Genomic DNA, 3,719 nt, shown 5'->3' with positions numbered 1-3,719 from the left:
TGGGGAAATTGGGAATTGTGGGGAAATCGGGAAAAAGGGGGGAAATCGGGAATTGAGGGAAAATCGGGGAAATTGGGAGAAAATGGGGAGAACTGGAAAAAAATGGGGGAATTGGGAATTGAGGGGAAAATGGGGAGAATCGGGAATTATGGGGGAAAATGGGGAATTGAGGGGAATTGGGGAAAACTGGGGAAATTGGGAATTGTGGGGAAATCGGGAAAAAGGGGGGAAATCGGGAATTGAGGGAAAATCGGGGAAATTGGGAGAAAATGGGGAGAACTGGAAAAAAATGGGGGAATTGGGAATTGAGGGGAAAATGGGGAGAATCGGGAATTATGGGGGAAAATGGGGAATTGAGGGGAATTGGGGAAAACTGGGGAAATTGGGAATTGTGGGGGAAATCGGGAAAAAATGGGGGAAAATGGGGAATGGAGGGGAAATCAGGAATTGAGGGGAAATTGGGAAAATCGGGAGAAATCGGGAATGGAGGGCGAATTGGGAAAATCTGGAGAAATCGAGAATTGCGGGGAAATTGGGAAAAATGGGAGAGAATTGGGAATTGAGGGGAAATTGGCAAAAATGGGGGAAATTGCGAATTATTGGGAATTGCAGGGAAATTGGGAAAAAGGGGGAGATTCGGGAAATTGGGAAAAAGGGGAATTAGTGGGGAAATCCCGGCAGGATTGGGGAAAAAGGAGGAAAATGGGAAAATCTGAGAAAATCGGGAAAAAATTGGGAATTATTGGGAAAAAAATGGGAATTATTGGGAAAAATTGGGGGGAAATTGGGAATTATTGGGGAAAATTGGGAAAAAATTGGGAATTATTGGGGAAATTGGGGAAAAATTGGAAATTATTGGGGGAAATTGGGAAAAAATTGGGAATTATTGGGGAAAATTGGGAATTATTGGGAAAAATTGGGAATTAAATTGGGGAAAATTGGGAATTATGGGGGAAAATTGGGAATTAAATTGGGGAAAATTGGGAATTATGGGGGAAAATTGGGAATTATTGGGAATTACTGGGGAAATTGGGAATTATTGGGGAAAATTGGGAAAAAATTGGGAAAAAATTTGGAATTATTGGAGAAAAGTGGGAATTATTGGGAGAAATTGGGAATTATTGTATAAAATTGGGAATTATTGGGGATTATTGGGGAAATATTGGGGAGAATAGGGAAAAAAGGAGAAAAATGGGAAATATTTGGGGAAAGTCAGGAAAAGTCACCAAAGAACAGGGAAATTTCAGGGAAAATTGGGAAATTCCAAGGAAAATCGGGAAAAATCCTCCAAGAATGAGGAAAAGACTCCCAGGAGGTGGAAAATTCCTTATAAATTATGGAAAATCCTCAAGAAATCCCAGAAATCCTCAAAAAAATCCCAGGAAATTCCCTGTGGGTCGTGGAAATCATTGAGAAATTCTAGAAATTCCCTTTAAATCACAAAAAATTAAAAAAAAAAATTTCTTATAATCCCCAGAAGTTCCCTGAAGATCCCAAAAAAAATGTGTTACAAATTGAAAAATCTCCCTAAAGAATCTTGGAAATCTCGTGGAAAACTACAAATTGTGGAAATTTCTTGTAGATTCCCAATAATCCTCTATAAATCCCAAAATTTTTTAATAAATCCCCCAAACCCCTAATAAGTCCAAAAAATTTCCCATAAATAAAAAAAAAATTCCCCCAAAATTCTCGACAAATCCCAAATCTTGAAATACTCCCAAAAAAAGAAAAAAAAAGGTAAAAATCCTCATTAAATCTCAAATAAATCCCAGAAAAGCCCCATGAACCCCAAAAAATCCCCCCAAAAATCCTTCATAAATCCCAAAAAATTCCCAATAAATCCTTGATAGCTCCCAAAAAAATCCCCCCAAAAATGCCTCATAAATCCCAAAAAAAATCCCCAAAAAATCCCAATAAATTAAAGAAAATAAAAAAAAAAACCCAACAAATAAATCCCCAAAAATCCCAAAAAAACCCGAAAAAGTCCCAGTAAATCCCAAAAAATCCCCAATAAATCCTAAAAAAATCCCAAAAAAATTCCCCAAAACTCCAACATAAATCCCGAAAAAATCCCCAAAAATAAAAAAAAATCCCCCAAAATCCAAATAAATCCCAAAAAAAACCCAATAAATCCCAAAAAAATCCCCAAAAAAATCCCAAAAAATCCCCAAAAAATCAAAAAAAATCCCCAAAAAATCAAAAAAAATCCCCAAAAAATCCCAATAAATGGCTGATAGCTCCTCAATAAATCCCAAAAAAATAAAAAAATCCCCAAAAAATCCCAATAAATCCCAAAAAAATCCCAAAAAAATCCCAATAAATCCCAAAAAAATCCCCAAAAAATCCTAATTAGAAAAAAAAAAAATCCCAATAAATAAATTTTAAAAAAAAATCCCAATAAACAAAAAAATTCCACCAATAAATCCCAATAAATCCCAAAAAAATTCCAAAAATGAAAAAAAAATTTCTAAATAAATCGAAAAATATCCCCAAAAGTCCCAATAAATAAATCCCAAAAAAAATCCCAAAAAATCCCCAATAAATCCCAAAAAAAATCCCCCAAAAATCCCAATAAGTAAAAAAAACCCCAAATAAATCCCCAATAAATCCCAAAAAATCCCCCCCCAAAAAAAAAAAAAATTTAAAAATTCCAATAAATCAAAAAAATCTACAAAAAAATCCCAAAAAATCCCCCAAAAAATCCCAATAAATCCCCCAAGAATTAAAAAAAAAAAAAAAATCACAAAAAATCCCCAAAAAATCCCAATAAATCCCAAAAAAATCCCCAACAAACCTCAATGAATTCCCAATCAATTCCCAATAAATTCCCAATAAATTCCCAATCAATTCCCAATCAATTCCCAATCAAAATTCCCCACAAATCTGGTTTTATTTGGGGTCAAAGGTCACGGCGGGGGGAGGGGCGCGGAGCTCGTTAGGGGCGTTAATGAGGAGCAATAAATAATTAGGGAAGGGGCGGGGCCTGCCCAGGGGGCGTGGCTTGAGGAGTGGGCGTGGCCAAGGGCGATGGGCGTGGTTTGGGGAAGTGGGCGTGGCCACCGAGAGTATAATGAAGTGGGTGTGGTCAGAGCGAGATGGGCGTGGCCAAGAGATTGACATGGGCGAGGCCAGGTGGGCGTGGTCGTGTCCAGGAGGATGAGATGGGCGTGGTCAGGTCGGTATGGGCGTGGCTAGGTCGGTAGGGGTGTGGCCAGGTAGATATGGGCATGGCCAGGTGGGCGTGGCCAGGTACAGGATGCTGATATGGGTGTGGCCAGGTGGATCTGGGCGTGGCCACGTAGAGATGGGTGTGGCCAGGTGGAGATGGGCGTGGCCAGGTCAGTATGAGTGTGACTAAGTAGATATGGGCGTGGCCAGGCCGAGATGGGCGTGGTCAGGTCGAGGTCGGTGTGGCCAGGTGGATCTGGGCGTGGCCAAGTCGGTATGGGCGTGACCAGGTAGGGAATGGGTGTGGCCAGGTGGATGTGGGCGTGGTCAGATGGTAAATGGGCGTGGCCAGGAGGGCGTGGCCATGTCAGGATAATGAGATGGGTGTGACCAAGCAAACACGGGTGTGGCCAGGTGGGCGTGGCCAGTTCCGGACTCTAAAAACGGGCGTGGCCAGGTGGGGGAAACATGTGACCAAGTGGGAACAACCAGGTGGGCGTGGTCAGGGCGTGGCCATGGCCATGTGGGCGTGGCCAGGGTGAGGTGGGCGT

The sequence above is a fragment of the Lichenostomus cassidix genome, unplaced genomic scaffold (assembly GCF_008360975.1).
Source record: "Lichenostomus cassidix isolate B80296 unplaced genomic scaffold, HeHo_3.0 HiC_scaffold_37, whole genome shotgun sequence".
Classification (NCBI taxonomy): domain Eukaryota; kingdom Metazoa; phylum Chordata; class Aves; order Passeriformes; family Meliphagidae; genus Lichenostomus; species Lichenostomus cassidix.
Note: the sequence above shows the minus strand (reverse complement) of the source record.